The sequence below is a fragment of the Marmota marmota genome, unplaced genomic scaffold, assembly GCF_001458135.2.
Source record: "Marmota marmota marmota unplaced genomic scaffold, marMar, whole genome shotgun sequence".
NCBI classification, from domain to species: Eukaryota; Metazoa; Chordata; class Mammalia; order Rodentia; family Sciuridae; genus Marmota; species Marmota marmota.
Genome location: NW_026000037.1, coordinates 23,050,284 through 23,073,115, shown reverse-complemented (window position 1 = coordinate 23,073,115; position 22,832 = coordinate 23,050,284). Strand labels below are relative to the sequence as shown.

The 22,832-nt window shown below is 44.4% G+C and overlaps 1 long non-coding RNA gene across 1 annotated transcript in view; it reads right to left on the bottom strand.

The window, feature by feature from the left end:
• Window positions 1-19,742, bottom strand: part of LOC125619372 — a 69,445-nt gene extending 49,703 nt beyond the window's left edge. The window contains exon 1 of the long non-coding RNA XR_007350892.1: window positions 19,531-19,742. This is a non-coding gene — a long non-coding RNA (uncharacterized LOC125619372). The remainder of the gene's footprint in view (window positions 1-19,530) is intronic.
• Window positions 19,743-22,832: the final 3,090 nt, after the last annotated feature.

Here is a 22,832-nt window from a genome sequence, read left to right as displayed (position 1 = left end):
AACTTTTGTGATTAAAGGATTTTAATATCCATTCCCAATCCCATTCCAGTCTATGTTTATGCCACCTACCTACTATTCTTTATTTCTACAGTAATACCCCCTTATCTACAAATTGATGCATTCCAAGACCCCCAACAAAAGCTTGGACTCTCTTCCCTTACTAAAGTTACTTGTTCCTGGAATAATGCATTTGAATTTACAAGCATGTGTAAATTTCTCAGCTTGCTTTTTTTTTCCCCATCGGGCATCAATTCAGTCCATACAATGCCTTCAGAACTGATCCTCATCAAAGCAGAGCCTCACTAAAGATAAAGAAGTGAGCAGCCCTTGCCATAGCTACCTACAAGAGACCTGGCTCATTGACTTAGTGATGACTCTTCCCTGCTAGGCCAGCTCTCTCCCGAAGCTGTCATCCCCTATGATGGACACATGACCATCAGCAAATAAATAAGCCATTTTCAAAGTTAGGTGACTCAGAACCAGTCTAGCCCCTTCACTTCACCTCCCACCTCTGCCCTTGTCCAGCTGCCACAGTCACAAGGAGGAACTGATCCTATGGCCATCAGCAGGAGAAGATACAGTGGTGACTTGGGAATTTCCCAATGTGCCAGCCACCCCCACCCATGACCCCTGCCTGATGCAACCACAACCACCTACCTACTGCAAAGGACAACACAGGGCCCTGACACTTCCAGAGTTCATGTTTCCCACCATCAGCCTCCTGCACCAAACCACAGACACCTCAGGCTGTCCCACCCAACCCTCCCATTCCCTTACTGACTGCTCCACAGGCAGGAGACAAGCCCAACCTGGGACACCAAAGTCCTTCAAGCTTTACTCCCTGCTCACTTTTTCACCCTCATCTCCTCTTTGCACACATTCATACACACCACACACACACACACATGCACAAACATGTGTACATAATTGCATATGAAATACACACTCATAGTATGTGCATACACTTGCACATACTATCTATGTGCACACACATAAGCATACACATATGTTCATGCATGTATGTGCTCACACAAGCAAGTACCTCATATATAATACACTCATGCATATAAACACATGCACAAGTGTGCACCTGCACATTCACACATATGCAAGTGCACAGACTCATACACACAGAAATAAACACACAAGCACACGTGCAAGCACACAATCACATGCACACACACTCACACACATGTCCACCATCCCACAGCTTCCAGGCCCCTGCACCCACTATGCTCTGCCACTCTCCAGGCCTTCACACACACACTGTCCCTCCTCCTGGATCCTTCCTTCCAATGCAACCTGCCTCTAACTTGCCTTCCACTCCAAGCTCAAATGTTGCTGCACCAAGGAGAACTCACACCTGCCGAGGCTGGGACCCTCCTCTGCTCTCCACCCAGTGCTCACACAGGACCTGGCACAAAGCACACGTTGGTTTGCCACAGTCTGGCTGGGCACAAATAACCGGGAGGTCACGAGCCACTTGTAGGTTCAAACAGGAACTACTTAATTGCCAGAACCCAACGGGAACTCTCCAGAACTCCATGGAAACTTCTCGAGAACCAACAGGAACTCAACGGGAACTCATCGGGAACTCCGTGAGAACTCAAAAGTAGCGGGCACCCGAGGTAGCAGGAGCCGCCTTATTGCTGGACAGCAGAGGTTTATATATACAACTGAATACACAGCTTGTTTCAATTTAGCATCATCCAGTTACAGCAATCAGTCATTATCTTAATAATGATACACAGCTTAAGTTAATTATCATCATCTTAACGGCTCTCTGGCGTTACTTCTTCTCAACCACTCCTTCTGGCAAAATGCCAGGCGCCATCTTGACTTGGTTGTGGCTCTCAACATTGGTTCCTACCTACTTAATGAATTCATGAGTGAATAAGACCTTCGGCTATTTATTTGAAACATCAGAACTTATAAATACAAACAGAACCCAAAGATGTGGCTTTCCCCCACCCTTGTCCCATCTTCTCAGCTGCTCAGAGCTGGCGAGTCCAAATCGCCTTCCACACCCTGCCTAGGAGCTTTACGGTAAAGACACTCATATCTCCTTCTACAGAGGGACTTTATTAATTTATTTATTTATGGCACCTGGGATGGCACACAGAGGGGCTTAACCACTGAGCAACACCACAAGTCCTTTTTTAATATTTTATTTAGAGACAGGGTCTCACTGAGTCACTTTAAATCGCCTTGCTAAATCGCTGAGACTGGATTTGAACTTGCAATCCTCCTGCCTCAGCCTCCAGAGCCGCTAGGATTTCAGGCATACGCCACCATGCTTGGCTAAGAGGGACCTTTCTTTATCCCTCACTGACTGATAAAGTTAGTGAACTGAATACCTAAGGTCCCTTGTGAGTGTAAACATTGGCATCCAAAATTTCAGGGTTGTGGTGCTGTTGTTCTTTCTGCTATTATCCTTCTTTCAAAAATCTAAACCCAGGGCAGACATTTGAAGCTTTGTTCCCAAGTCCCTGAGGCAGGCAGAGAGATGAGGATTTATTGTCCTGTAACTGCTCCCTTATGAGGGGTCTTATGAAGGCCTGGGCGTGGGAAAATGCAGAAGGGCTGAAAAGCAAATACCTCCCCTCAGTCAGCCCCCTCCTTGGACTGATAAACATCCCCTCATTAGTCAAGCCTGGCTTGGGTACAGTGGGTGAGGTAAGTATCTGGGGAGGGGTCTGAGCCCCTGCAGTTCGCTGCTCACTCATTCAGTAGACATATGGATGACCTCTCTAAGCCAGGCCCCATATGGGCCCCTGCAGACAGGTGTAAGTGCACCATCCCTGCTCAGGGGACAGTCAGGGTAAGAAGACACTTCACTACTTATGCTCATTCTGCTCAAGGTGATCTGGACAGCTGTCAGGCCAGGCCAGGTCAGGGGATCTGAAACATAATGTCCACAGGCCTGGCGTCACAAGCTCCGAGTCCTGCAGCAGAGGGCATGCAGGCCCCAGCTACCCAAGGCCAACTCGGCTGCTCCATCTCTTGGTGTTTCTACCTCCTGCTACCATGTTGGGGTCTCAAGAGCTTTTTTTATTATTGAGAGTATAATAAAATATTTCACAAATATAAAAAAATTATAAAAGACTTATAATTACGTATGTACCCACCACCCCAAACTGGCAGATGTTAATTCTATAAGTGTATAGAAGAATTTAAAGAAATAAAGTAATAAAACATGGGCTGGGGCTGTAGCTCAGTAGTAGAGTGCTTGCCTAGCACATGTGAGGCCCTGGGTTCAATCCTCAGCACCACATAAAGATAAATAAATAAAATGTATTGTATCTATCTATAGGTACAAAATATATTTTTAAAAATAATAAAATAATACAACAACTGATGTCTACTCTGCACCCCAGCTCCATCTTCATACAAATGGACCCAACCCTGAACTCTGACAAGTAGACCCTGCCCTGAAGTAGGCCTCTTTTTCTACCCATACTGAGAAGAATATAGATATGCATCCAAGAAGATAATACAGTGATACTTTGTTTTACTATTTACACAAAGTCACCCTGAATTTGCAATTCTGAAACATGCTTTCTTCACTCAATTGTAGCTCTAAGGTTTCTTCGGAGTTGATTCATATAAATCTAGTTCATTTATTTTAATCGTGTGCACAGGAATATACCATAATTTATTGATCTAATTCTTTCTAGGTGAGCCTTCTGATCTTTCACTGCTATTAACAATTTCCCAGCAAATTGCTTTGCTCAGACCTTCCTCTTCTCAAGGAGGATTTCCCTGGGGAGACAGTCTAGCAGCAGAGTCTCTGGGGTATCATTTTTGTTTATCAGCTTCAGTGGGGCTAACCTGACTGACCTCCAAGGGCTGAGCTGAGTTTCTCTCCTCCCACTGACAGCCTGATTTGCTCCACCCCTTGGCCCTCTTATCATTCTCCAGCTCTATTGCTGGTGTCCCTTGGTTATATTAATGGAAACTCCCCTAGCCAGGTCAGTTGGGCATGCTTCTAAGTCCATCAGCCCCAGGGATTTTCTTTTTTGCAAAACATTTTTATATTACAAACCAGTATCACAAGGTAACCCAATACACATTGTCTTAAAGGAATAGCTCCTTTTTTTTAAATTGGTACCTCATAGTTCTACATAATAATGGGATTCACTATGATATATGCAGACTTGAATTGTTTCCTGTGAATTTCAGGGTCATGTTCTGTGACTTTTCTCAATGCTTCTTCACCTTTTTTCTTATGCCAGTTTCTTCTTTGGTGAGAGGTTCATTCCTGAGCCTAGGATGGGCAGTGCTCTTTGTTCATTTCTTTCTCTGGCAGGTCCCATTGTGAACGTCACATGGCTCATCACACCACAACAGTGTCCTGAGTGGATTGGGTGCAAAACACTTTCCCCTGGGAACAGAGAGTGGAAGTAGCATGATTGGCACCTGTGCCTTGCTTCTGGAACTCTGTGACAGGCTCTTAATCCTTCTCTTTTCAGATAAAAGGGAATTGGTGGATGTCCCATCCATCTGAAGAGTCCAGAGACATCCTGGGACAGGCAGGATGAACAGCTGAGCCTCCTCCACCATCCCAGGGCCTCACTCACTTCCTAGAGCAATCACAATGGCTTGTGTCACACCTGATGGCCACTAAGCAAAGAAAACATGTTTTCACTTTTTTATAAGATAGCCCCAGCATCAATTTCAGAAAGTAATGGTGGAAATAAAAGAGAGTAGAAGGGGAGCTGAAAGCAGAGAAAGGAGGTGCATGGTCAGGGTTCCACTCAGGCTGCAGAGTTCCTTCCCCAGATCCACAGCCAAAGACAGTTCTGGAAGATACCACCTGAGCCATGGCATGGTGGGAAGAGGGTGGAAGAAGAGAATATGAGAGAGTAAAGTGTCCCCCTCGGGACAGCATGAGAACAACACGTGACCAGCCCTCCAACTAGGACTCTGAAGAGACGAAGAATCACATTGAAGAAGCAGAGTGAAGCTCAGGGAAAGTTTTATGCCATATTAAAACAAATTGGAGGGCTGGGGATGTGGCTCAAGCGGTAGTGCGCTCGCCTGGCATGCGTGCGGCCCGGGTTCGATCCTCAGCACCACATACAAACAAAGATGTTGTGTCCGCCGAAAAACTAAAACTAAAAATAAATAAATAAATTCTCTCTCTCTCTCTCCCTCTCCTCTCTCTTTAAAAAAAAAACAAATTGGAAGTCTTGGTTGAGACACATACGTTAACATGCAAAGAAACATTATAGCAGGTATGGAAAATATGAGAAGGCAAAAGTAAATAGACACCATTTTTTAATTTGTGAGGCAACTAAAAGATGAATAATCTACTCTTGCTTGGGTGGAGGAGAGGGATAAGAAACAGTAGAAAATTCCCCCAAGAGTGTTTCCTGTTAAGGAAAATCTTGCATGAACAAGAAAGGCAATAGAAGAAGAACTCGAAAGCAGATGATTCTTCTAAATATTTGGGGGGAAGAATACTAATGTCTACAACTTTGAAATGCATCAGAATAAGAGGGACCAATGGATGAAATGTAAGGAAGGGAGAAGACAACGAGGAGCAAGTAGAAATGTCGGTAGTGGCTTCTTGATGCTGGGTAGACGGGAGTGCGTTATAAAATTCTGCAATCATTTTTGCATATAAAAATGTTTATTTAATAAAAATGCTGAGAAAGGGCAGGGATGTAGCTTACTGGCAGAGCACTTGCCTACCATTCACAAGGCCCTAGATTTAATTCTCAGCACTGGGAAAAAAAAATTTTTTTGAGAAAAAAACAGTCATACGTACACTTCAAAATTATCATAAATATCATAGAAGATAATGATTGTGGAGAATGTGGAAGGGCTCACTACATGATAGAGGTTTGGTTGACTTAAACACGAGTAAGAAGAAAGCCATGGCACATACTTATAATCCCAGCAATTTTGGAGAATAAGTCCAAAGAATCACAAGTTCCAGACCAGGCTCAGCAACTTTGCAAGACCCTGTCTCAAAATAAAATAAAATGAGCTAAGATGTAGCTCTGTAGTAGAGCACCCCTGAGTTCAATCCCAAGAACTGAGAAGGGAGAAAAGGATTGAAGTAGATTCCAGTAAATCACAGATGTAAGTATTCAAAATTCACAGGAAACAAACTGTGACCCCCAAAATTCACATTAAGCCAAGCTGAGCAATAAGCAATCTCAAACATGCAAGCACTCAAATTATTGGATATTATCAAAACAAAAGATAAATGTTGTCAGGAATGTGGAAAAAGGGAACACTTGGACTCTGTTGATGGGAGTGTAAATTGATACAGCCATTATGGAAAACAGTACGGAAGTGACTCAAAAAAATTAAAAATAGAACTACCATGTGATCCAGCAGTCTCACTATTGGGTATATATTTCCAAAGGAAATGAAATCAGTATCTCAAGGAGATATCTACACCGCCATGTTTAGTGCAGTATTCTTTATAAAAGACATAGAATCCATTAAAGAAAAAATGGAATTTATATATACAAGGGAATATTGTTCAGTCTTTAAAAAGGAAATTCTGCCATTTTCAACAGCATTGGTGGATCTGAAGGATGTTATATTAAGTAAAATAAGTCAGGCACAAGAAAGATAAGTGCTGCTATATGATCTCATTTATATGTAGAATTAAAATTAGAAAGAGTAGAATGGTGGGTGCCAAGGACTGGGGGAAAGGGTAGAGGAAATGTTGGTCTAAGGGTACAAAGTTTCAGTTATGCAGGACAAATAAGTTCTGGAGATCTAATGTACAATAATATGGCTACAGTTAACAGCATTGTACTGCATACTTGATTTGCTAAGAGGGTAATCTTAAGTGTATTCAGATGCAAAAACAAAAACAAAAAGGTAACTTATGCTGTATGGGGTAATCTTAGTGACTATTTCACAATATATACATTTACCAAACCATCCAGTTAAACACCTTACATATACGCAATTTTTAACGATCACCCATCCCTCAGTTGAGGAGGAAACTCTTAGTAATGTAACATAGAAAAGGAAATAGAATGAAGAACCTAACAGATATACCAATAAGTATAACAAGATTTTAGCCAGGCACAGTGGCACATGCCTCTAATCCCAGTGGCTCCGGAGGCTAAGGCAGGAGGATCTCAAGTTCAAAGCCAGCCTCAGCAACTTAGCAAGGCCCTGAGCAACTTAGTGAGACCCTGTCTCAAAATTAAAAATTAAAAAAGGCGCTGGATGTGGCTGAGTGGTTAACACTCCTAGGATCCATCCCTGGTACCCCCACAAAAAAAAACCCCACAAAATTTGAAAGATCACATTTGAGCAGGGCAGGGCACAGTGGCACACACCTGTAATCTCAACTACTGGGGAGGTTGAGGACCACAAGTTCTAGGCCAGCCTGGGCAACTTAACAAGACCCTGTCTCAAAATAAAATATTAAAAGGGGTGGTATAGCAACCCTCAGTTCAATCCCCACTACCACCAAAATAATAATAATAATAAGTTTGAAAACTTTACTTGCTGAAAAATAACAAGATACATCTAAAACAAAGTAACTGGGAACTTGAAAGTAAATGGAAGTCAGTGGATGGTCCCAGAAGTTCCAGGCAAGGGCGGACCCCAAACAGCCAGGCGGGTTCTCAGATCAGTCAAGAGAATCCTCAGGAAATGCATTAAGGAGAAAAGAAAGGGCACTTTATAATGATAAAGAGGATAATATACAATAAAGTGCCAACTGTCAGGAAAATTTATGTGCCAAATAATGCTGCAACAAATTCTAAAAGGAAAAACTCCCGAAAATACAAAGAGAAATCAGAAACAACAGCAGCAAAGAGAGTTAACTTGCCTCTCTGCTTATGGCCAATCGATCATTGAAACCACAACAATGGCATAAGATTAAGAGTGGGGTCTATGTAACAAAATGAATAAATAGGTCTCTGACCATGCCCAGCACATAGAATGTCTCCACCTTTAAATGGCCTTGGGGTATTTACAAACACTGGCCTCCCATCCCAGTCCACCTATCTATGGCAACATATAGGGGGTTAAGGGAGCCCCGAGGGAAGTTGAGGCACTGACATTGCACCAGATAAGAGCCACCCCGACCCCAGGACTCAAAGTGCTAAGAAAGGACACAATGCCTGGAACCTGGCCAGAGCCGGCTGACACAGATTGAAGAGGCGCATACCAGGAATCCACAGCACGCTCATCCAATTAAAACAGAACACTTGTAACACATCATAAAAGCATATTTTGCTCAAATCCATGCCAATGCATAAGAAAGGGATGACTTACCAGAAAAAACATAAGTTAACAGATTTGAATTCTGGAAAACAAAATATGTGGAATATAGAAAAAAAATAGCAGATGAATTGCCAGAGGAAAATACTTTTGTGTATTAATTTCATAACCAAATGCTTTACTGAATTCCCCGATTTTTCTAATAAATTTTCACTACAATCTCCTGCTTTTTTTTCAGGTACACAATTAAGTTGCCTGAAAATAATAATGATTTTGTTACCTTCTGTCCCATTTTTTTTTATCTTATTTTTTTGTATTTTCTAGGCCTATTGACTAGTCCTCTCAGCACTATGTCTAGTAACTATAATGAAAATAATCGTCTTTGCCTTATTTCTATCTTTAATGACTCACCCTCAGTGTTTCTATTCCATAGGAACCTGGTTTGTTCTTTGAGTTTGTTTCTCTTGATAAAATAAAGGAAGTATTCATCCTTTCTTGTTTGAGCTGTACTTATACACTTTTATCAAGTACCAAGTTGGCCTTAATGGAGCTAATCATGGGTGGTTGTTTTTTTTTTTTAATGACCTTTTAATATGGAAATTATCTCCCAATTGTCTTTTAAAATATTAATTATTTGCTAATAGCAAAGCTTCCTTGCATCTTGGAATGAGTCCCTCTGGTTGCATCGCATTTGAAGTTTGTTTACAGACTCGATTAGCTGGCACTCTATTTCAAGTTTTTGCACCGATTGATATGAGTTTTATTCTTCTAGTCTCTTTGTCAAGTTTTGGTGTGAATTTTATGCTGGTGCTCTAGAATTGCTTAGAAGTTTTTCTTTTCTCTTTAAGTTCTAAAGAAGCATTCCTATTTTACACTTTGGTGATTAAGAATCCAATCCAACCCTGGTGGCCTAATATCAAAATTAGGAAGAAAAAAGAAAAACTACTATTATTTCAATGCCTGGAAGAACCAGGAGAATTAATTGAAAAACTATTTGAAGAATAAGAAAATTCAGTAAAGTGTCTGCATATGGAATCGACATTCAGAAAGAATTAGGTAGAACATAGCCAGTTATTTCTATTTTCATACAATGGATATAGATTTTCCCCACGTAGCTTCTTCCTACCTCCACGTCACACTCATCTTAGAGCCACTCTGGACTAGTGACGGCACCCACAGATACACACCTTTGTTTCTTTATAAGAGATAATCATGGGCTTCTCTAAAAATACATGGAACACTATAATGTACTCTGAGAATATAATTTTGAATGGTGAGATAAATATTACATGAACGATGATTCAAAGAGTTGGCATTTTTTTAAGTTTTAAATCTATTTAAAAGTTGTATATTTAAAAAATTTTTCACATCATAATGTGAACACAAGCAAAGTCCCTGTCAGGAGGACAAGTCCCTATTCCTCCTCTTGGTTTCTGCTTTGCTTACTGGGCATTATCGCCAATCTACAGATTGTGAGTAGAAACATTTTAAGCTACTGATTAATTTCGTAAGAACAGTTTAGAGAAAGACAATGCCAATCTAAATAGCAATTAAAGAGACTCTTCAGAGAACAGTGCTGTTTATTTAGGAATGACAGACATTGCAAGGGGACTGGAGGCCCTGGGAAGTTTTTCCAGGCAACAGGGGGAGAAATTTACATAAGCGACATGGATACAAAGTTCATTGGTCTTAGAGAGTTGAGGCCAAGGACAGCGTCAGCTCATTGGTGGAGGTGCTGTTGCTGGGCAAGCATCCTGAACAGAACAGCTTGTCTAAATTGTTGAAGTCTTAAAGAATGTCAAAGGTAAACTCTGCCACAGAAATCTGTGCATACTTGCAAGGCATGTAAAGCATGGGGTGTATGCGTAGTCTTCTCTGGTGGGACCTCAGAAAGTCCTTGAGAAAGTGCTTGATTTGCACAGGCAGGCTTGAGCCCTCCCCCTTCATTACTTCCTGGCTCTAATTTTGTCTGGTTCTGTCAAGAATGACTTCATCGTAGAATCATCAACTCCCACAAAAGGACAATATCCACTGTGAATCCATTTAACTAGGCACATAGACCGTGACAGCAGGGACCCCGTAAAGGTCTAGCTGTCCACATGTCCAGACCATGGTGCTTCACACTGCCTTGAGGACCTCATTCTACAGAGTGATCAGATGAGAGGACCTATGTCCAGTCTTTTAGAAATCACCAGTAAATATGCCCTCATCTGGTGTGCACACTATGGGTGCATGGGGCCCAGCATCCTGCAACAGCTGCCCAATGGGGTGTATATGACAGAGTCTGGAAAAATAAAAGCAGAAGCTCATAGAGACCAACCAGGTGTTAATGCAAATGCTTTTAATATGAGGCTTTCATGACTGTTGGAAGGCTGGGGAACAAGGGTCAAGGAAGCCACCAGAAATCATCTCACTAGCTCATAGCAGGTACCTCTCAAAAGCTGCCATCAACTGCCACCCCTGAGTACCAGATCCCTTTCCCTTCACCTTCCAAATGCAAGTGCTGCTCATTAGCTGATGACCTAGACTGTGAGGAAGGGGCTTCTAGGAAGAGTTGGTCCAGTTCCCCATCTGCAGCAATGCAGAGAAGGCAGTGGGGGGTGATACTGAGTCAGCAACAGATAAACATGGTCCACCTGTTTGCCAGCTCAGCATCTCTACACCTGTGCTGAGCCTCCAAACAATAAGAGCAGCGGGAGCATGCTGGTGCCTACAAGATGCCATCATCTCTCATGGAGTGGAAGTGAACTCACTCTCTTCAAAAAGGGAAGTCGCAAAGGCAATCCATGCATCCATCTCTGAGGAAGGCTCTCCCCATCTCCCCTGAGTTACAACCCTACTTAACAACCTGCAACTGATATTTTACTTTAGCAAGTAATGCACAGAGATAAGATATGAATGGGCAAATACATACAAATGGATACATAATAAAGCAAAGAATTTGCACATAGCTGTTCCAGTCCTCTCGGGCCTTCAGGACCACCCTTGACCACTATCCATGCCATGTTTCCTCTGCCCCCAGCAGCACCTTGGCTGGTCACCATTTTTTTTACCTGCCTAGGTAACCCAAACCTTCATTCCTGGAGGATCTAAGCCACTATCTAAATTGAATTGCTATATTCACCCACAAAATTTTACCACATACCAGCATAAAGAGATGTCCCACGTTCTAGACATAATTCTTTTCAACAGCTGAGCATCGGGCCACCATGGAAATCCTCTGCTTTGCTATTTGGGGGCAGTAACATGACAAGCTCAAAACAACCAGGTGCCATTCTTAAACTAAATTCAGTGAAACAGTTTTAATCTCTCTCTCTCTCTCTTAGGAAATGTGAAGATCTAAAGCCCCAAACTGTGGGAATCAGGCACAGACCTTTGCAAGAGGGTGATTATCAATCTACAGAAAGACCCATCTGCATGCCCACCTCTTGGTTCATGAAATTGCATTGGAGAAATTGCATCCAATGTTGGTCATGTTCAGGGACTGCGTAGTATCCTGAAGACAGTCCCCACCCCCCAAGCTCTGCAGCATAAGCTAGTGACCTTCCCAAAGCTCAATAATCCTTCAACTTCATTCAGCATAGCAGCTTTTGGACCAGAGAATATGTGATGAGTCCAATGAATGCCTTAAGAATCAACCCTCCCTCTTCTTTTCACAGCTAATTGAAAAAGGTTCTCATAAGCCTGTGTGCGGCAGCACTGGCAGAAACATAATAAACAAGGGAGGAAAATTGTATTCAGAGCAGTGGAGATAGACCCTGATCTCTGTAAGATGTCAGATGACTGAGTGGCCTCCTGAGTGAAGGCCACTGAGGAACACACGGTGCCGTATCAGGGGCTTAGTGGGAGCAGTGTGGGCCCTGCGGTGGTAACGGATCAGATTCTGGGGAAGGTTTTTCTCTTGTTAGCCCCACTGAAAACCAACTTCTGTATTCACTGTTCCCAGCCTAGCCTAAAATCTCTCTGAATGAGACTTCAGAGTCCTGCTTGGTACCCTGAAGCTCCCTGGCTGGCCAGTTGGTTCATTCTTCTGTACTTAGTTCAATTAAATGAGACCCAGCTCCGATCTTGGAGAAGCTCCCAGCCCAGGCCCATCCCAGGCTGGAGTGTTCTCAAGGCCAAAGTTACACTCCCGGCCTTTTTTCCTTTTAACTTTGAGACAGGGTCTTGGTAAGCTGCCCAGGCTGAGTAGCTGGGATTACAGGGGCCAAGGCAACGCCAAGTCAATCTGTGGCAGAGCTGCCCCTGTGTTCTGCACCCTGTCTTTCCATCCAAGAACCTTGTCTACATGCCTGCACCTGGGCCTGGGCTCATCTTCTAGAACATTCTTTTGCTCTATACCAATTTTTAGCATGTGGAGCCAAAGGTCTGCTTTCTAATCCACTGGAACACTGGAAGTTCAGGAAATTTTGTTGTTCTTGTCTGTTGTTGTGATTGTTGTTGTAGTTGTTTTGCAAATGAGAAGACATTTCAAGTAGAGGCAGTGTGATAGTCGGGGCACTGGACAGGAAGCACCCTGGCTTCTTTGCAGCCCTCTGATCTTGTTGGAGGGTGAACTGTCTAATCTACTCTCGGAGATGCCTGGATGCCACAGTGAAACTGGGCCAATCCCACCCCGGACTCACCATCCTCTGGGGCACTCCCAGAGGCAACTGTGGTCCCCACATTTGTGGGTACACCCAGATGGCCCTTGAGCAGGTGCTTGTGCAAGCACAAGCAATGTGAATTTCTGCTGGTTTTGCAGATCAAGAGCATGCCCCAACATTCTGCCCTTTGCTTTCCTTATCTTGGAGATTGGTCATGTGACCACATTTAAAGCTAACTCATTTCCCCCATAGCTCTATAGTATTCCACTGGGTGGAAATATTATTCCACTGTGTGGAAATACTATGATTTGATTTGATTTGATTTGGTTTGATTTGAGATGAACAATTCCTCTCTCGATGAATAATTGGGCTTTTTAATCCTGGGCTACTATAAAAATTCTGCAGTGAAGATTTTAATAAATGAGTTTTTCCTAATAGCACATCTGTAGAATAAGCCCCTAGGAAACTAATGGCTATTTGAAAGGCTTCGGGCATGTTTCATGTAAGTGGATCAGAACTGCTTTACCAAAGCTGCTCCAGTGGCCTCCCAAAAGCAGGACTCCAGTGCTTTCTCCCACATCCTAAAAGTTGTATATATCCAACCCATTCATCTTTCCCAATCTGACAGATGGAAAGTTCTGTCACTACTTGCTTTAATGTGAACTTCTTGGATTAGTGAATGAGATAGAATAATTGTTTCATACCTTTATTAGCTCATGGTATTTCATCTTCTATGAACTGACTGTATAGGTTGGTCTGTTTTCCTACTGGCAATTTGATCATTTTTCCCTATGGGGAAGTAAACCATCCCTTTACTCATGATCAGTACTGTGGTTGTAGTGTGTGGGTTGTTCACATTTCTTCATATTTTGATATATTATGATTTAGTTTTATGTTTAAATTTTTTTCGTGAACAGGATTTTAAAAGTAATTTAAAATGATTGAGACTTTATAGCATCTAAATTCTGTGGCATGCTAAAAAATTCTTTTCTTGATGTAGGTATTTTTTTAAGGGTTTGTGTTTCTCTGAAACCTTATATAGTTAATTTTTTGCACTTACATGTTTGATCCAGGTGGAATTTGTTTTGATTGAAGTCATAGAGGGATCCAGGTTTATTTATTTATTTTTCCATGAGGCCAGTGAATTGTCCTAAATCCATTAACTAAAAAAGTTTTTTTTCCCCCATTGGTATGATATGATACCTAGATCTTACCCTAATTTTCAGATATGTTTGAGTGACTTTCCAAATGTACATTTATTTATTTATTTATTTATGAATGTATTTATTTCCTTAAAAAAATTTTAGATTTATTTATTTATTCTAATTTGTTTTACATGATGGCAGAATGCATTTTGATTCATAGCACACATATGGAGCACCATTGTCCATTTCTCTGGCTGTACACAAACCCAACATTTATTTATTTATGTTCCACTCACTTTTTCTGTTTATTCTTTCACCAGGGACATATTATCATCACCGTGACTTTTAAATCCCTTTTGATAGGTAGTAAGGTTGGTTCTTCCTTATCATATGCTTTTTAAGGAATTTTCTGGTGGCTTTCTCATGCTCCCTCCCATTTGAAAATGAGCTTTAGAGTTAGCGCAGGACTTTCAGATCCATCTTGTGAGGACCCTGGCATTGCATGGCACCTGTAGTTCACAGAGGGAAGCCTGAAATTCTTGTAAGACTCTTGCTACCCACTCCGATATGCTTTTTTACTTTTCAAGTCTTCTTTGACCTTCAGATGTTAGAGTTTATTCATCTTAAATTCATAGGTAGATACGTTTTTACAAACTCATTCATTTATTGAAAGCATATTCTGTGTTGAACCCTCAGAACACACAGTGTGGTCCTTACCTCCAAAGAGCTTATATTCTGGTACCGAGAGACCATAAAGCAAACGAAACAGTGGAAGAAAGTAAAACAGAGGTAAGAGATAAGTAGTGGTCAGGGCTATTTCTGGGAGATGGTCAGGAAGCGCCTCTCGGAGGGGTGATTCTGCCTGGGATCGGCCTGGCCAGTGTGGCTAGTGTGGCGTGAGAGCTGCGACATGACAGGCTTATAGTCCATCCTAAGGATGCTAAATAAGTTTCTAAGAGAAATGGGAAGATTTTAGATGTTTTTGAGAAAATAAAGAACTTAAAACTACTTTGAAAATATCACTTTGGTTGCTCCATGGGGATTGGACTGCCAGAGAGCAAGATTAGACCCTTAACCCTGCGTCTCACGCTCCCTCTGCCCCATGCAGGACACCGAAGCGCAACATAAAATCAAGTCTGACTCCATCCATGGTCCGCCTGAACCTGGGCAATAGCTAAGCCTTGTGGCCAAAGACAGACAAACCACACTGAGGACCCACCCTTGGAACTCATGGCAACAGACACTTCACATGATGCCTGAAGCTCCCACAGCATGGGCCCTCTTCCACACACCCAGGTGGTTTTGACTCACCTGTTCATCTCTCCCAAAACTCTCTCTGTCCTCACCCTCAGCAGTGACTGCCCTGCTTCAAGGAGAATGTAGAAGACAGTGTCCACAGACTGCCTGTGTCCACCAGCCCAGCCCCCAGCCTGCCTGCCCACCTGCTGCCTTCCATCAGCCCAACTCCTGTACATCATACCAGATCTCTGTCCTAAACCTACTACTCCCACACCTTTGCCATGTCTGCTAAGGACAACACCAGGCTTCTAACTGCTCCACTCAAAAATCTGAGTCCTCTTTGACTCCTCACTTTCTCTCAAAGCCCACATCCTGGAAATACTGCCAGCCCTACCTTCAAGATGTATCCATCTGGCTCCATTCCTCTCTGACACTTATTCCACCAGCATGCCTTCGAGCTCTTCACCCCAGCGTCTGCACACCACCTCACTGTCACCCCAGGGTCTTTGCACTTACTGCTTTCTCTGCCTGGAGTGTTCTTTCCATAGACATTTGCATAGCCAACGCTCACCCTCCCACACACCCCGTCCCCTTCAAGCCTTTGTCAAATGTTACCTGCTTGTTAGGGCTCATCCTGGTCACCCCGTTTGAAATTATAGTTAGCATACCCAATCCACTTATGCTGTGTACTTTGTCACTTTATCACCTTCCACCACATCATATAAATTACCAAATACACAGTATTTATTGTTAATTGCTCTCGACCCCCCAAGAGTGTACTCTCCTGAAGATAGGAATCCCAAGAACAGTGCCTACTCATGGGAAGGGCTCCTAACTCCTTGGTGAACAAGGAAACCAGAATGATCATTATCATTTAGGCATTTTACAAAGAGTCAGTTATCAGGTGTGGTCCCTACTCTCAAGGAGCTCACAGTCCACGTAGGGGAAGACCAGGGACATGAGGACATTGCACACTTTTGCAGGAGGACTCCACTGGGCCTCAATAGGCTTCATTGGTAGGAGCCTAACTTTTTGCTACTAATGGCTGCAGGTCCCTGATAGGACAGAGGGTGGGGCAGGGGGAGGAGGGATGGTTTCATCTCCAGAGGGCAGAAAGTCACCTGCCACCCATCTCCAGATCAAATGTGCCTCAGCTCCTGCCAGCTCCCTAAGTTTACATTTGGAAAGTGATTTCAATCTTAGAGGAACCTATAGCAAAATTGGGGTGGGTGGTTCTCACTCCTGGCAACATGAGGTCATGGGCAATAGGTAACCAAAGATATAAAATTAGACACTCTCCAAGCAGTTTGAGCCCTGGTCAGAACACATGTAGATGAGGCACTCATTCACAGCGGGGAGCTAGAAGGCCCCATATGGACCACTACACCCCCAGAATATCACCCAGGGCCTTCTAAACCCCACTGAGAATTATACACTCAACATCACCTTTTCTCAAGAAGCCCATTCACAAGAGAGAAGAGAAAGGGCAGAAGGCATGGTGTCGGTGCCCTGGCGTAGGTGTGGCAATCGCCTGGGAAGGTTAAGTTGTGTGGAAACGAGATTCAATTTCCTGCACTGGATTTATTTTAATTGGCAATGACTTCCTGGGGTAAAGTATTGCAAATGTTTCTGGGGTGTCTTCAGGCCCCGCAGAAAAAAAAATGAAGCTGCGTGGATTGATGAGTCTGTCCTGAGCACAGGAGGGGCGGGTATGGAAAACTTGGACCATTTCAAAAGAAAGATTTTTTTTTTTAAGTAACTCCTCTAAGTGACTGAGCAGAAACATATTAAAATCTAAAAGCCATTTCCATGTAAAATTATGTGACATTATGTTGGCAATGGATCTTTAAAAATGAGATCTATTACAAATAACAGGCTTTACAGGCAAATATGACCTGCCTAATCTGCCCAAAGAGGAGTTTTATTCCTCCTATTCGAACAGATCATGTGCTTCCTTAATAACCACTGAAATTCCCCAGGGGCCACCAACACAGAGAGATGGGCTTCTCCTGCATTCTTCCAGCCCCAATTTAATTTGGAGGGTCATTTAATAACTGAGGACTTCAACTGATCTCTCTGAGGTCAAATATTAACTCACAAAGGCAGAAACATGAGTTAGCCCAAGTTTTCAGAGAAGCAATTTGGCAATCTGTATCTAAAGCCTCTATGGTAACCACTGATATTACTTCTGCAAACTTTCAGAGATGTGGATGAAGACATGCACAAAAAATGTTCATCAAGCATTCTCGTCATGGCAAGAAACTGAAAATAACCCAGATGTAGGAAGTATTAGAATAACAGTTTCAACATCGGTGGACTATTATGCAACGATGAAAAATGTTGCTTACCCAAATCTGCTTTCACAGTGTCGAGAAATATGTTTGGTATGATATTGAATCAAAATCAGAAGGCAAATCTCTGAAGTATTAGAGCTCGAATGCCCATTTAAAAATACCGAGAAGAAAAATGAGAGCATGTAAGCAGCAAATGGGAGAATGAATTGTGGGCAAATTTTCTGCATCATCACACATTGGATTTTCCAAATTCACTACAATGAGCACAGTATCTGATAAAATTTAATTGAACCTTTATTTTTAAAAATGAAGAAGCAGGCGATTGTCTGTACTCATCAGAGGTGGAAGCCCAAACTGTGAGGGGAGACCAAGGCAAGCCCTAAAGCTTTACCTGAATGACAACTTGGTCCCCTGAAGGGCCACAGGACCAGATATTAAGGGAGGTAGAGCTTGTGCATGAGGGGCAGCTACTAGGAGCTACTCCAGCCTTTCCCAACCCTGCATCCTGAAGTAGGAAACCGGGTTGGAAGAGCAGAGCCGTGGTCCAGGGACACTCTGCCAGGAGCAGGACAGTCTGAAATGTTCCACAGCATCCTGGTTTTCAGAGGTGATGGAGGGTCAGCAAAAGGGCTGGATCTAAAGACAGCAGACTGGGTTTATTGCTTTGCCCCTCTCCAGCCCTGGCATCTCAAACTACTTAAGTTCCTCTGGGACTAGACACCATCCTCTGTGAAGACCATGATGGTTCCAAACTCAGGAGCATCCTTGCACATAGTAAGTGCTCAGTGAACGTTAGCCTCACTCTTGGTCGGCAAGATCGCCATCTGAAGGGGTGGACGTGAGAATGTCATCACTAACATCAATTTCTCCAAGGTCAGTCTGCTGGGGCATTCCCCTGCCCTGGCTAGAGATCCCGAGAAAGAAACGTGAACGTTTATCAGCATCAAAATGGAGTTGCCTGTATCAACCCTACAACAACAACAACAACAAAAGTAAATCCGCCAGAAGTTATGACAGAAGGCTTCTTTTGCACACACGATAGCAACAATCACAAATGGCTGCCAGAACCGCAGGCTTGCACAGACAAGCTTGCAAACTTACACAAAAAAGTACTCCGTCAAGGGCTGGGTTCGACCTCAGACTGACGCCACTCCTGTGATAAATCACTGCAGCCAAGGATTAGCCTCCAAATGTCCGACGCAATCCTTGTTTTTGTTTGTAAAAACTTCCCCTTGCTCAATGTCTTTGAATAAACCATAGTTCACTAAGGCACACATATTCCTGTTACCATGTTCTGCTTTTCCCAAATAAATATTATTCTTTGGAGAATCTCTGTGTTTCTTCTTTCCTTCCTTTCATGTTCTCCATCTCTCCCCTCCCCTCTATCTTTCTCTTTCTTCTTTTCATCTTTGATGGGTAATCCCAAACGTCACTCTGCAGGCTGTGCTGAGCTGGTGACACCAAAGTCACCTGGGACCTTCGACAAGGTGAGAAAATGTCCCATCCCCTCACCCAGAGGCCCCAGTTTGTCGGTGAAAAAGAGAACCCAGGAATGTGCATTGCAACAACACTCACGGATGCTTCCTGTCTTGGCTACTACAAAATACCGTGCACTGGGTGGCTTGTGTGTATACTCTAAGAAACTTATTTTGGTAGCGTTTTGGAGGCTGGAAATTCAAGATCAAGGACTGGCTGACCCAGTTTCTGATGAGAGTCTGTTTACAGGCTCACAGATAATACCTTCCAACTGAAATGGAGAAAGAGGTGAGGGAGGTCTCAGGGACCATCTGCCTTCTGTGCTAATCCCCTCCCGAGGGCTCCACCTCCCACACCATCAGGTCAGGAGAAGGTTTCAACATGTGAATTCTGGGGAACACCAACATCCATTCGCTACCAAGGGCCCCTGGCGACCAAAGCACTCACCCTTCCTGGGATGGGAGTGAGATCTTGGGCAGGGAGTTAAGGCTGTGCCCCAACGAGAAGTTGTGGTTTCCGTCAATCAGAAGTCGTGGTTTCTATCAGAAGCACCCATTTCTTTCCCCACTCTGCAATGCCTACCATTCTGAGTCAAAAGACTTCTTCCTCTTCTTCCTTGTACAGAGAAGAAAGACATGTCTGCCCGCAGGTCCTGGAAATTCCTTGTGTTCCCTTCTTAAAGTCAGAGGGAAAAACACACCCACAACACCGGACTTCGGTCGGTCGGTGCCTGCGCTGTCTGAATGTGTGGGTCCAGATGATCACCTTTAGATCTAGAAATGGGATCTCCACACGGGGCCTCCACCTTCATTCCAAATTACCTCCCTCCTCCAGCCCACGTCTGGGATATATGCAAATTGCTCACGGAGCAAACCACTTGGCGGAGCAGCTGATGCCACTCCAGGCAAGGAGTGCCGGGTTCGGTATTTTAATTCAACTGCTGGGGTTGTTAGTCCCACACGACTCAATTAAACCCTGTGTTTGCCACTCTATCAAGAAGGTTAGAAGATCAGCATTCCTCTTGAGAAGTCATTTGTCCCAGGAGATTCCAAGTCATGTAAACCCTCAGTACTCAGAAAATCACCTGACGTCTTGCACTGTGCACGGGGGCAGAGGACCTAAAAGCTCAGGCGCAGCAGCCACCCACCAGAGACCAGGCTGGCAGAAAGGGAGACCCCTAAATAAGTACTCCTGCACTGCACAGGTGTATGCAGAAGCAAGCGAGAGGGCTTCCGGTGCATACATGTAAGCGGGCTTCGCTTCACCTGTTGAAGCCAAGCTCCCTGCATGCTGAATAGAAGTCACCTGGGGAGATGTGGGGATGGAGCGGAAGAGGCGGCGCTCAGGAGGAGGGGCTACCTGTGCAAAGATGTGGAAGTGAAAGGGGAAGAGATAACAGGTATTTGAGGAGCTGTGAGGCTACACCTGGCCTGTCCTTCATCCCACAGGATCTGGAAGTGCAGCTTTGGGGAAATGCCACAGACCTCACCTCTTACCCACGGGCAGCATCCCATGACTGACTGATGGACCCTGTCACACAAAGGTCTGCCTCCTCTCCCCATCTAAAGAGTGATCTGACAGCCGCCCCAGCTTCCCAGCTCTCTGTGGGGCCAACGGACTCCTTGGCCCAGCCCTGCACCCTCTCTTCCCTCCCTAGGCCATGAACCCAACACCACCTAAGCTAATCTCCCGGGAACCCAGCCTGGCGTGAACCTCAAGTCACTTGGCAGTGCCCCGCAGACATCTCTAAACAGTGATGAGCTAAAGAACATGCTCCATCTTCAGATTTCTGGAATCAAGGCAGAGATTAATAAGCAATGACTGATCTGGAGCTAAGAAGTGAAGGTTCAGATGTTGTCTGGTATTTCAGTTTTGATGCCCACCTACTCCTCAAAATAAAGACACTTCAATGTTTGATTTCAAGTCAGGCTGTAAGAAGACAGCCCCTGACTGAAGGAGGGTAGAGCTCTGAGATCTGCCCCAGACTGCTGGGGCCCAACAAGGTAAGGTCACTTGTCCCAGGTCACAGAAATGGGAGAGTCACAATTCCAACTTGCACTCTACTATATCAACACTGGATGCATCTTGAAAATTATAAAGTCCTTGTGGCAGGCTGAATAATGCCCCCTTCCCCAAGGATATCTATGCCCATGAATATTACCTTATGTGACTATTTTAGTTTGTTTTCTGCTGCTGTAACAGGACACCCCAAATTGGATAATTTGTAAAGATAAAAGGTTTTCATTGGTTTACAGTTTGGGAAGTTCAAGAGCATTGTCTCATCCAGCTACAGCACTTGGAGGAAAGCAGAAGGGTGATGGACGTGCCCAGAAGAGCAACGTGCTTCATGATAATTCGCTGGCCCAATTAACCCATTTCTGTCAGAACTGGTCCAGTCTCTAATGAAAGGCAATAATCCATTTATAAGGGTGATGCCCCAATGCCCTAATCCCCTCCCCCAAATCCTATCTCCCAATAGGTGGTGCCACATTGGAAATCAAATTTCGACATGAATTTTGGAGGTGGGGTAAAAGAACCTCTGCAGATGGGATTAAGGGAAGGCTCTTGCAATGAACGCATTTCCCCAAACTATCAGACGAGCCCTCAGTGGAATCGCAAGGGTCCTCATAAGAAAGACTTAGGGGAGCTTGTGATCTATAAAGCAGAGATTGGAGTGACGGGTGCAGGAAGAAGGAATGTCAGCAGCACCAAGAAGGAAGAGGCAGATTACCTCTCCTGTCACTCAGGAGGGAGAGGCGTGTTCCTGTGAGCAGGGTCTGAACACCCCCAACATCACCGGGCAAGCCCACTGCGAGCATCACCAGTCACAGTCCACAGTCCCTAACAGGAGTCGGGTGTCCAAGCTCCACACCCACAAGGTTCCCCCCCCACACACACACACACACACACAGAGAGAGACAAAGGGCAGATGTCGTTTAAGAAGAGTTACATGGCGCCAGAGGAGCAGGACACTAGAACAAGACACCAACAAGACCAGGGACCCATGACAGACTGAGACTCTCCCTGTGCACAGGTGTTTTTAGCCCTGTCCCCTTCTTCACTGTGAGGGTGCCCAGGTCCAGAGGCTGCTGGCGGGGTCCCTGGAGAGTCAGATGGGTTGGGCTTCAGCAGGGAGGGGAGGGATCTCCAGATCCCAGAGGCAGTGAGAACCCACAGGCTTCCTGCAGCTGCCCCAGGAGGCGTCTGTCTGCCTGGACGGAAGGTCAATGCGCGCACAGAGAGAGTGAGGGCTGGAAGCCCAGAGAAAAGGCGCCAGGAGGCTTGAAGGGTTATCTTGGTTTTTGTATTTTTACCAATAAGATGTTTGGCACCAGTTCCAAACATATAAATATACCCTCAGGCATGGAATGAGTATTCAACCTGGGCTCCAAGGGACACCAGCTGGGGACACTGGACTGAGCAGAACTGCGCGGGCTTTCTCTCGTCCAGTGAGGAGGTCCACGGAACAGGATAGAGGACAGTGTGGCTGTAGAGTCGCTAATCAAGACCTCCAGAGACCAAGCAGGAAGCAGGTCTGATTTTATTGCACAGTTACCATGTGTATATACTCAGGCAGTAGCTGGGCAGATTACAGGCAGCCACCAATGCAATGTCTGCTAACTGTCCCTGCAGCAACCAATCAAGGAGTGGGCCATGGAGCAAGTGCAGGGACTGCAACCCACATCCAGGACTGTGCCTACAGGGTAAGTGGCCTGCCACTCACGCACCTAGCACGAGGGGAGTGGCCTGCTACTCAGACGCCCTTTACTATGCCATGTATGCAGTACTCCATGCACTTGTCCCCACCTGGAACAAACTCCTACCCTCGGGTGACCTCTGGGGGTGGATTCAATCTCCACCTCACCACTGCCTCACTCCCAGGT